Source organism: Aegilops tauschii, chromosome 7 (assembly GCF_002575655.3).
Source record: "Aegilops tauschii subsp. strangulata cultivar AL8/78 chromosome 7, Aet v6.0, whole genome shotgun sequence".
Taxonomy (NCBI): Eukaryota; Viridiplantae; Streptophyta; class Magnoliopsida; order Poales; family Poaceae; genus Aegilops; species Aegilops tauschii.
Window position 1 is genome coordinate 551,704,929 of NC_053041.3, and position 12,169 is coordinate 551,717,097.

The following is a 12,169-nucleotide window of genomic DNA, read 5'->3' on the forward strand; positions in this document are numbered from 1 at the left end:
CACATAATGCCTGTGAATATGACACGTGTTCCTGTTTCTAGAACATACGTGTACATGATGAGCACATCTCCCCTACTCCACCATCACAGGTGCTTGCAATAGTGGTTGCGTTTTCCGTATGATGTCTAGTTTGTATTGCTTCTGATTATGTTGAATTGCATCTGCGTAGCTTACAACTTATACCTGCAACAATCACTTACCCATAAGACACATTTAACTTGGGACTGTGATGTAGGTTGCATCTTGCATTGTCTTCTAGCTTGTATTGCTTCTAATTTCTTGAAATGGCACTTCGACGAGACACTTTTTACCTGATAGAGTGATATTGGTTGCATGTTCATATGGTACCTAGCTTTCATTTCTTCTAATTTTGTTGAAATGCCTTCCGCTTACTGTTTTTTCATACATATTCCATCCTCCTATCGTACGTGTGAATATGAAACACTGTCTTTTTTTGTATATATTCCATCCTCCTATCCTGCGCTTGCCTTACATCAAAGTAGTGTTCGTCTGTATCATGCATCAACCAGTTATGCAGAGCTAATTTTATTCATCTTCTTGTGGTTTTGACTTCATAAGGCAATATCAAAAAATAGGAAGGAAAAGAGTAAGTTAGGGGATGTTGGTGGTCCTCCGGACCGACGCAAACAGAGACTCTCTAGATTTGCCACTGCTACTGCTAATGAAGTTGAAGTCCCAAGTCTACATGATGAGTTCATCTCCCATACTCCACCATCGCAGGTGCTTGCTCTGAGTTGACAGTGTGATAATTGGTTTCATGTTGCATATGTTGTCTAGCCTGTATTTCTTCTATTTTGATTAAGTTGCACGTGTTGAGTTCATACGTTATACATGTGCATATGACATGGCTTTCTGTGTCTAGAATACACTGCATCTATCTATCATACCATGTTCTTACATCAAAGTACTGCTGTTGTGTATCCCGCATCAGTCACTCATGATTGGACGCTTTTAACATGGCAGTTTGATAGTGGTTGCATCTTGCATTGATTTGTACGTTGTACTGCTTCTAATTTTTCGAATTGCCACTTATGACAAGACACTTTTAACTTGGCAGAGTAATATTGGTTGCATCTTTCATATGGTGTCTAGCTTGCATTACTTCTATTTTCTTGAAAATCCTTCTGCTTAGTTTGCACATCGTAGCTGTGAATATGTCATGCCGTCCTGTTTTTCTTACATATTCCATCCTCATACAGTTGTCTTACATCAAAGTATTGCTTGTCTGTATCATGCATCAATGAGTTCTGAAGAGTGATTTTATTCTTTTGTGTTGTGGGTACAGCTTGACATGGCAAAGTCAAAAAAGAGCAAGGAAAATAATATAGTAGGGAGTGTTGTTACTCGTCGGGTGAAACGGAAAAGGTTCTGCCGTCGAGATTCTGCTGGTACTTATAGTGCAGTAGAAGGTCCAAGTCCACCGGCTAAATCTACAAACACAGTATCACCTGCTCCACTAGCTGCAGCATCCGCTTCAACTGTACCAGCATCTCAACCAGTTACTCGTTCGTTTGCTCCGGAACTGGCCAGTTCCCAAGCTGCCTTCACACCTAACACTACTTCCGAAGCACTGCTGACACAACAGGACTTGGCAAGATCAGATGAACCTCATGAGCATCAACACCAAGACGGTACCTGACCGAGTCAAGTTGCAGTTGCATGCTCCTTTATATGTACTCTCACAGTTTGATGTACACTAACACTTTTCATATTCGTTGTTGAACTAGCACCACGGTACAAGCGGAAACAGACATCAGGGATAATGCTTGACAGATTAACAAAATCTAAAGGAGGAAGAATGGAGATCCATTTTGAGGCAGGTTTAAAAAGGCCACGTGATGCTACAGAGTCAGCAAAGTTAGTATCAGAGGCAGCCGTTGCCATTAGGTGTCATGCACGTATCGTCCCAACGTGGATCCAGTACAGGAATGAGAAAGACAATACCCAGTTTAACACCTTCCATGACCATTTATCCGTAAGTAATGTTATTCATCGCAATTAGTAATATTGTCTTGCTCTGTCCCATACTTTCTAGCTTCCTCCTAATAAGACTCACATTCTTTTTTCAACAGATGAGGTTCAAGTTGGACCCGAAAGATGATGCAACTAAACAAGCATGCACTCATGTTTTTCAGTCTGATCTGCGACAGTATCGGTACCACCTTAGAAAATCTCACTTTGAAGGCAAGGCTAACAATGAAATCGCCCAAACATCTCCAGTGGAATATATTACAGATGAAGACTGGACAACCCTCGTTAAACACTGGTCTGATCCAAAGTATCAGGTAGGCTATATGTATTTGATCAGACCACATATTGAACTTGTATTTATGTATGTGCCTTACAAGTGTATCTTCTTCTAGGCTAACTGTTTGAAGAACAAAACCAACCGTTCTAAAGTGAAATTCCAACAGACAACAGGATCTCGTAGCTATATTGCACACTGCGAGGCTCTTGTAAATAGCTGCTACTTCCTTCTTTTTTTTGTGCCATATTATCGTATCTATATTGACTTGTTCCAAGTACAGAGGAAAGCCCGTGCGGACCAAAAAGAACCTGAACCGAATGCAGTGCAAATCTTCAAGGATTGCCACACCAGCAAGATGAAGGGCATGAGCACACCAGTTCAAGCCGCTGTTGTAAGTCCTTACTCCTCCTGCCTTGAACTGATTGGTACTATGATGTGTTCATCTAACTACTTGGTTTGCAGCCAATGTCAGTTACTCTGTTCACTTTTATTCACAGTTGTCTTAACGTATCATTTCACCTTACATGGTTTAAAAGAGATGAAGGATATTCTTTTGGTCTTGATCTGTAATCTAGTTGTTATGTTCACGTGTGCACACAATGATAAAATAGCATGTTTGTTTTATATCTGTTTGCCCATGATATGAATGATGTCATACTATGTTCATCCTACTTTAAACCATGTCTCTTTATCCTTAGATGTCAACGAATGTGAGGAAATAGACAATACAGTAGGCATGCTACATGGACATATGTTCCGGAAGTGATTTTATTATGTAGTTGGCACTACAATACATGCTAATGTATTACAGTAGTTCACCAAAATAAGTTATGTATAAACGTTTAACCTACTTTGTTTGTTTTTGTCTCATTAGTAACTTATCTGGTACACTAATCTACAAGTTCAAACTTTCAGGAAGCTATGGAACAAATGATTGAACAGCCACAACCACCTGAAGGTGACGAGGCTACTACAGGCACAATGTCACCTCTTGCTGAAGTGCGTCAGTATCTCTCCACTAACAGTGCAAAAAGCACCTTCCTGCGTAATTCTGGGTTGGTTGTCAAGGTAACCTCGTCCAAATCGCCTACTGAACAAGATCTTCCTGCTAGACAGAGTGATATATCTGTGCTCCAGGCACAAGTCCAATCCCTAATGGACGTTGTTTCGGAAACAAGAATAGTGGTTGAGAAATGTCGTCAAGATATGAATGGTTTTGAAACCAGACTATCAGACATTCGCTTCGTTGTTCAAGAGCAATGGCGGAAAAAGGTGGAGATCATGCTGCTCCATCAGATTCTACAGCCTGAAACATTAGCACTCAGGTCAAATGACCTGTGCTTCTATACATCTGATGGTGCTTTTATCTGGAAGGACTGTAAACTTTATGCCAACAGGCCTTTTGTTGTATGGTTGGAATTTATTTTGTTGTGATACAACATTTATGATGCTGCCTCAGGCTGCAGTAATTACGACGCTATTTTTGTATAGTGTAGGTTTATCTTAGTAATGTATTCGGCCGAAAGCTTCGTAGGAGCCCAACATGCCAACATTCGTCGGGCCCATTCCAATTGGGCTAAAAACGATTACGGGCCGAAATTGGCATGTAGCCCACTAAAAATATTTGGGCCTAAATCAGCATAAGCTTTCATATTTTTCTGGTAGGCCTGTGCCCATAGTGGGCCTTTAACAGGCCTAAACATAATTTGGGCCCTCAATAAAAATAGGCCGTTTACAGGTGTAAATATCTCGAGCCCATAAAAAACATGGGCCTTTAATAGACCGAAAGTGAGATTGGGCCCTGATTGTGCCAAATAACCCAATGGACTTAGCAGGCCGAAATGGTGGCCCATTTACGATGCGGATCTTTGACAGGCCGAAATTCGGACGGGCCGTAAATGCGCCGACCTAATACACGGGCCTTTAACAGGCCGGAACTTCGGTCGGGCTAGATTATCGTCATTTTTATATGGGCCGTTAATGGGCCCGATATGACGTTGGGCCACATATGGCCCATGGTTTACGTCCGGCGTTAACAGGCCGAAAATGACAACAGGCCGAAAGTGGCCCAAAGCTATAGTGGGCCTCTAACAGGCCGAATGTCAGACATGGCCGAATATGACCCAAATCCTTCACGGTCGTTTATGGGCCGAAAGTTTTGATGGCCTGTAAATGGGCCCAAATGAAGCCGGACCTTTAACAGGCCGGAAATACACCGGGCCATAATTCGGCCCAATTACTTAGCGGACTGTTAACGGGGCAGAAGTGACCATGGGCCGCGTTGATGACAAGTTTAGGACAGGCCGTTGACGGGCCGATTTGACAGAGAATGTTGGGCCTTTAGCTGGGCCGACCCATTATGGTCTGTAGAATCTTGTGGGCCTTTAGCTGGGCCGGCCCATTGTGGTCCGCAAAATCTTATGGGCCTTTAGCTGGGCCGGCCCATTGTGGTCCGCAAAATCTTGTGGGCCTTTAGCTGGGCCGGCCCATTATGGTCTGCAAAATCGTGTGGGCCTTTAGCTGGGCCAGCCCATTATGGTCCGCTAAATTTTGTGGGCCTTTAGCTGGGCCGGCCCATTATGGTCCGCTAAATCTTATGGGCCTTCGGTTGGGCCGGCCCATTTAAACTTTGTGGGCCACTTTGTGGGCCGGTCCACATGTCAACATATCATAGGCCCATCTCGACCGTTGGATGAGTGACACCTGTGCCAACGCGGAGCTGACGCGTGGATCCGTCAGCCAATGAGAATTTTACACGTGGAAAATCTACATTGGTCGTGGCTGTTAACGGGTTATCGGATCCAAAATCCGACCCGATAGCTTAACGGCATTCCGTTACGGTGGATGCCACGTGTCGGTCACCCTTGACGAAAGCACTTCTGTGACGCACGATTTATCGTCATGGAAGTGGACACTTCCGTGATGATAATTTTGACAATGTCATGGAACACTTCTACGACAGCACAGGTATGACTATCTTGATTCTGTCATAAATTTGTCATGGATGTACATGCATGACAGAAAACGCGACCTACTGTGACAAACACGTATCATCACGGAAGTGTATTTTTTTGTAGTGTAGGGTTCATATTTTCACTAGTGCAAGTTCTCTCAACAATAATAACATAATTAGATCATATAACTATCCCTCAACATGCAACAAAGAGTCACTCCAAAGTCACTAATAGCGGAGAACAAACGAAGAGATTATTGTAGGGTACGAAACCACCTCAAAGCTATTCTTTCCGATCAATCCATTGGGCTATTCCTATAAGTGTCACAAACAGCCCTAGAGTTCATAGTAAAATAACACCTAAGACACACATCAACCAAAACCCTAATGTCACCTAGATACTCCAATGTCACCACAAGTATCCGTGGGTATGATTATACGATATGCATCACACAATCTCAGATTCATCTATTCAAACCAACACAAAGTACTTCAAAGAGTGCCCCAAAGTTTCTACCGGAGAGTCAAGACGAAAACGTGTGCCAACCCCTATGCATAAGTTCACAAGGTCAATGAACCCTCAAGTTGATCACCAAAACATACATCAAGTAGATCACGTCAATATCCCATTGTCACCACAGATAAGCACATGCAAGACATACATCAAGTGTTCTCAAATCCTTAAAGACTCAATCTGATAAGATAACTTCAAAGGGAAAACTCAATCCATTACAAGAGAGTAGAGGGGGAGAAACATCATAAGATCCAACTATAATAGCAAAGCTCGCGATACATCAAGATCGTGCCGAATCAAGAACACGAGAGAGAGAGAGAGAGAGATCAAACACATAGCTACTGGTACATACCCTCAGCCCCGAGGGTGAACTACTCCCTCCTCGTCATGGAGGGCGTCGGGATGATGAAGATGGCCACTGGTGATGGTTCCCCCTCCGGCATGGTGCCGGAACAGGGTCTCGATTGGTTTTTGGTGGCTATAGAGGCTTGCTGCGGCGGAACTCCCGATCTAGGTTTCTTTCTGGGGGGGTTCTGTATTTATAGGAATTTTTGGCATCGGTCTCACGTCAGGGGGGGTCTCCGAGTCATCCACGAGATAGGGGGGCGCGCCCTCCACCCTCGTGGATGGCTCGGGACTCTTCTGGCCCAACTCTTTTACTCCGGAGGCTTCTTTTGGTCCATAAAAAATCATCAAAATGCACGTCAATTGGACTCCGTTTGGTATTCCTTTTCCGTAAAACTCAAAAACAAGGAGAAAACAGAAACTGGCACTGGGCTCTAGGTTAATAGGTTAGTCCCAAAAATTATATAAAACAACATATAAATGCATATAAAACATCCAAGATGGATAATATAATAGCATGGAACAATAAAAAAAATTAGATACGTTGGAGACGTATCACACGGCCGTGCCTCCTCGGAAACAAAAAACACTTTTCTCTTTTTTCATGAGAGTCGCGGTTTTGCTTCCGCGAGAGGCATGGTTTTGATTTCATGAGAGGCACGGGAGTGACTCTTTCAGAAAGGGAAAAAACTCATGCTCTCGGTTCGGTTTTTTCGTCCGGGTTTTTTCGTGAAAAAAAGTTTGCCAAAACCTATCAACATGGGATCTATTTTTAAGATCTCGACGCGAGGAATCCAACGGTGAAAGCGGTTCGAGATTTGGATGCACGGTTTAAGAAATAACACGTTTTGAATAAACAGATCTACGAAAAAAGGGAAAACTCCCATGTTGCAACAAGTGGCGCACATGCAGCGCGCCACTTGTCGCAACCTGGGGAGGTTGGAGTGATCTTTGCAACGAGTACTCCTCCATCGTCACGTAGTCATCCACCGCCACCAGCTCTTTATCAAACATCCATGACCCATTTCAAGTGCCTTCCTCTTCTCAGATTCTTCGTGGAAGGTGAACATGAACAGGTTCTCCTCGACCTCCTTGCAATCTATCCCCTTGCTCAGGCATCAAACCCTACCGTGAGGGAGACATATTTGCATCTGGATGAGCAAGTTTCTCTGACATTACCTTCCCCACTGCATGTGCTTCGACATACCTGCCTAAGCGGCAATCCGGCAAGAAATATTTGCATCTGGACACTTATCTTCACCCTATTCTTTTCTTCCTCTGACAGTTTCAACCATTTCATCAACCTTGCCACGCCCTCCATCTCCAACCAATCCTCCAACTCCCGACGCCGCCTAGGGTTTGTGGTGTATAAACCGCCAAATATTGCTAAACAAGGGCGGAACTTCCTTATGACCAAAGGGGGCATATGCCCCCACCCCCTCTTATTCAAATAATACAACATGACCAATAGTAGCCAATTCCTCCTCTTCTTCTTTTAAGTTACAGATAATGAATGATAATTCAAAGGGGTCTATCGATCATAAATGCCACCGAGATCTACAAGTGCCTACTGACTGCTGGAGAATCGCATGACCGTAAGCAATCATCTCTTATGTCTATGTTGTAGAATACCATGTGACACTCGTGGTAAGCAATCCAAACTTGATGAAAACAAAAAAATGTGCTGTAGAATAATGAGTATAATTTTTTCTGATGGACATCATGTCTTTTATTTATTTATTTTCATTTCTACTGATAACATGCATCCGCAACTGAATTTCAAGAAAAAAATATATGCATCCACAATAGGTTTTTCCAAACTTGCTAACCTATGCAGATGCAAGGATTAAGGACCGGTCCTAGGTTTAGGTACATCTTTAATAAGAGCCCAATACATCTATAAAACACATTGTTGAAATATATTTAGCAATATGAACACCAACACTAATTTAAAAATGACTAGTTAAGTTTTGGGCAAAATTTTATTGGTGAAAAGGTGAAAGGAAAATCCAATCAAGAACGAAAGAAAAAACAAGTAAGCAGAACCAGAACATGGGTCGGCCAACTAGCACCTTTTCCATACACATTAACTTTAATTTTTTTACAGACTATCTCATTTATTCATTTCTAAGGCCCTTACTAACATTTTCCATGGTTTTCTCCAATTCGTCGGTTTTTTATTATCCTCTTCTCCCTTTCCACTAGCAATTTCACTCGTTTATCTTCTGTTTTTTACTACATATTTTTTCTTCGTTTTCATTATCAGTTTTCCTTTTTTATGTTTTTTATTCTTTTATTTTTCATTTTTTTAAATCCATGAACAATTTTTTCAAGTTCATGAATATTTATGAAGATCACAAAAAAAATTGAGTTCGCAAACTTATTAAAACATTTGATTTTTAATAGTGTTTTTATAAATTAATGAAGATTTTTAAAATTCTTGTAAAATATTGAATTTTGGAGGCATCTTTCTAAAATTGTGATAATCTTTCTTAAAGAAATCTTGAGTATTTTTTCCATCGTTTGTGTTTTTAGACAAATCATGAGCATTTAAAAAAAATCCATAAAGACATTTTTCACTCATGAAGATTTTTTTAGAATCTTGGAACATTTTTTGGCTATGACAAGAATGCATTTTTGAATACATCACTATTTTTATGTATTCTCATATATCATTTAACTAACTTTTGATTATGCATTCTAAATCTACAAAACGTCGGTTCGGTTTTTTCGAGCAGCCAACCTTTGCCACTTTTTTTCTTTTCAAAGTGGACAGAAATTTTTCTTTTTTCGAGGCAGCAATAGTTTTCTTAAAACTTATAATGAAAAACAATTTTTTTAAGTACATAAAACATGACCTTATTTTTCCAGTGAATCCAGGACGCTAGTTCTTTTTAGGGGATCCGGGACACCACCTGAGCGAAGAGAAAAACAAACGAACGAGCGTGTTGTTAGGCTATGGCCCACCGCACGATATCTCTACTTCTCTACTACTATTAAACAAGCAAACATATTCATCGCTAAGTGCACACAATCTAACCTACACATAACAACACTAAACAATTAGAGCCCTACGATCAAGCCCACTCATTTAGATCTAACCATTAAAATAGCAACTAACCCAAACTAAAGTACACCTACCAATTTTTCTGGGCGGACGAAAACTCTGCCATCCGCGTCCGCCCCACTCTCGTGCCCTTCGCCCACCCATAACCCCCGTAAATCACGCTCGGTCGGGTCAACGCCGACCTCCCCTTCCTCTCTCCCATGGAGCGCCGCCGCCGCCCACAGCGTCCCCCATCTTACCCGCCACCCACACCTCACCTCAGTCGCTGGCGGCCTCCCCCTCCACTACATCGCCTCGGACCCCAGCGCCCGACGCCAGACACGCGAAGAGTAGACATACAAAAGTCATGGCTGGGACGCGCGAGGCTCCCACCGCTGCCATGCAGGTGAGCCGCCGTCGCGGATGCATGAGGAGTAGTCGCCTCTTCCTGCGGGCACCCACGCCGTTCGCCTACTGCGTCGTCCGATGTAGCGCACACTTCGGCCTTGATTCGCCGCCGCCTCGCCGACCGGGTGCTCGGCCTACTGGACCTGGATCCGGGCGACGGCAGAGACGGCGCCGGCCCCGGTGCCTCCACATGAGGAGGAGGAAGAAGGCCTGGCCGCGCTACATCCCCGTCAATGCCCTACTTCCTCTCTACCAGGTGAGTATGCACGGCTGGTTGTACGCTAGGTATTTGATGACACTTCTGCAAGGAAGACAGTGCGTGCTACTGTGCTTTTTCCATCTCTCATCTAGCATTGTCGTTGGAGACCACGGTGAGTTGGTGACGTGATCCAATCTTTTACTCCCTCCGGTCCTAAATATAAGTCTTTTAAGATATTTCAAATGGACTACAAGATACAAATGTATGTAGAAATATTTTAGAGTATAGATTCATTCATTGTGCTCCGTATGTAATCATTTGTTGGAATCTCTAGAAAGACTTATATTTAAGAACGGAGGGAGTACAACATTGATTTGAAGAGTCTTTAGGCAGAGCATGGGAGCGATTTGGCACATCCACCCAGTCGCTAAACTACATTGCGCTCCGCTACTCTGAATTCCGTCTAGAGATCATGGTGAGTGATTTCGGTGTAGCACCACATATTTTGAGTGCCAAGAATTATATTTATGTTTGATCCATCCAGCTTATGACATCTTGAATATCCGTGGTACAGGTTTTAGAACCGCTGGGTGTTGGTCAAACTTTTCTGGTCTCTCGGTCGCTGCTCCAAAAAACTTGCATTCAGTACAACTGGACTCTACAAAGCACTGATATACAGCTCCATGGTGTTATCTGGCCTGGTCAGGCTGTTGAGAAACCCATGGTTTGGTGTTTCGTATCATGGGAAGCTTCGTACAAGCTACAATGGGCCTGATGGGATAAAGGGATGTTCAGTTGATGTTTTCAAATCTGCAATAAGCTTGCTGCCTTACCCTGTGGGATGCATTTTTTTTTATTTCGAGATGGATTGAAAAATCCGAGATACAGTGACCTTGTACAAAAGGTGTCCAAAATGTGAGTAACATCTCCATACCATTGAGTCTGAAAAACTACTGCACCATCTTTATTTTGATTTTATTCATCAGTGATGCAGGTAAAATTAGTTTATTTTGTAGCTTTTGTTCGATAGAGTTAGTTTATTTTGTACTACTGATTGATTTGGTGGGACTATGCAGGATGCACACCTGCATCCCTGGGAAGGGAGCAACGGTAGTGGTCCGCAAGAGTTCCACCGGGGCGCCCTGAAGGGAGCGACCCAAGGGTCGGGGAGAGAGAATATCACATGGAAACCAAATTTCAGTGGAAACCGGCGAAAACGACATTTTAAAGTTAAAAAAAGAGATGTTAAGAGTGTGGTGTTCTAGTACCATGTGAAATTCCCAAGTTCGAACACATTAGCATTTATGAGGTGCGGTAAAAAAATCAAAATTAGCATTGAATAGTGTCGAACAGTAAATGTCGCTATTCATTGATGAAATTGTTCCTTTTGTAACCCGTAAATGATAATGTGTTTGAACTTGAATTTTTTCATGGCAATAGAACATCACCCTTTTAACATCTTATATTTTTCTCAGTTTTTTTTAAATATGTTTTTCACAAAGTTTTTTTTAAACTTGGTTTTCATAGGATATTCTATCGGGGAGGCGATGGATTGTGTGTGTTGTTTTTCCACGAGAAATCGGTTTACCTTTTTTTTTACGGAACCGCCATTTGTAGTTACCGCCTTATACCGATGTGTATGTCTAAAAACAAGCTCGTTCGCTTGTTTTTCTCTTCGCTCGGGGAGGGGATGGGTTGTGTGTGTTGTTTTTCCCCGAGAATTCGGTTTACTAGTTTTGCCTTTTTCTTGATACTACTCCGTTTGCTATGATAGTGATACTCCCTTTATTTCTTTTTAGTCTGCATATAAGATTTGATCAAAGTCAAATTTTGTAAAGTTTGACCAACTTTATAGGAAAAAATATCAACATCTACAATACTAAACCTATATGGTATGAAAATTAATTTCATGATGCATCCAACAATATTGATTTCGTATTATGAATCTTGACATTTCTTCCTATAAACTTAGTCAAAGTTAACAAAGTTTGATTTTGACCAAATCTTATATGCAGACTAAAAAGAAACAGAGGGAGTACAAGACCAGCATACCGGGACAAAAGTAAAAAATAAATAGTAATCCGTTTGCTATGCTATTTTTAAAATCGCGAGTTGCCAATCCAATGGCGGCCCGACACATCAACCGTGGTGACCATGCGAGCGACGTCGGCTCAGAAATAATTTATCCGCTGACTGCTTTGCTACTGGGCCGCCTATAAAAATGAAATTTTGTCACGGCGATTGGCGGCTTCCCCTTGTACATGGCATCGTCGTTGGCTCTTCTAGCGAGTGACAGTATCTAGTTACAAGAATATGAAGCTGAGGACGGCTATAAAAGTCCAAAGTTGCTCATTCTTACAAAAACTTACTTATAAAAGTCGATCCAAAGCGCAATAAACTAGCAGTACGTAGTGGCACCCGTCACATCCTCCGTT

At 42.3% G+C, this 12,169-nt stretch overlaps 1 long non-coding RNA gene across 1 annotated transcript; it reads left to right on the forward strand.

Annotated features, from left to right (window-relative positions):
• Positions 1–9,256: 9,256 nt before the first annotated feature.
• Positions 9,257–10,749, forward strand: LOC120968133 (uncharacterized). The gene is made up of 2 exons (XR_005762300.2): positions 9,257–10,209; positions 10,309–10,749. It is a non-coding gene; the product is annotated as an uncharacterized lncRNA (long non-coding RNA).
• Positions 10,750–12,169: the final 1,420 nt, after the last annotated feature.